General features: G+C 47.3%; 1 protein-coding gene across 1 annotated transcript in view; it reads right to left on the bottom strand.

Annotated features, from left to right (window-relative positions):
- plxnb3 (plexin B3) overlaps positions 1-433 on the bottom strand; it is a 46299-nt gene that overhangs the window by 14519 nt on the left and 31347 nt on the right. The window lies entirely within an intron of this gene.

Here is a 433-nt window from a genome sequence, read left to right as displayed (position 1 = left end):
ACACACACACAACCACACACACACACGACAATACACACACATACAACAATACACACACACACAATACACACACAATACACACACAACCACACACACACACAATACACACACAACCACACACACACACATACAACAATACACACACACTCATGCACACCATGTATTATTGATGAGTGGCTGCAGGCGGCTTTGTGTTTGTGTGTGTGTGTGTGTGTGTGTGTGTGTGTAAGGATGAACACGAGTTTTCTGGACCTTCAGAACCGGCTCTCAGGATTCTGGTCAGACTGACTGATTCAGTAAAGATCTTGTCTCTCTGAGGAACCCAAGGTGTCGTTCTGATCAGAGACCCCCAGAACCAGTACCACTCAGCCGCTGGTTCCACTGGTTCTACTGGTTCCACTGGTTCCACTGGTTCTACTGGTTCCACTGGTTC

This window comes from Poecilia reticulata, unplaced genomic scaffold (assembly GCF_000633615.1).
Source record: "Poecilia reticulata strain Guanapo unplaced genomic scaffold, Guppy_female_1.0+MT scaffold_212, whole genome shotgun sequence".
NCBI lineage: Eukaryota > Metazoa > Chordata > Actinopteri > Cyprinodontiformes > Poeciliidae > Poecilia > Poecilia reticulata.
This window is presented reverse-complemented; position numbering and strand designations above follow the sequence as displayed.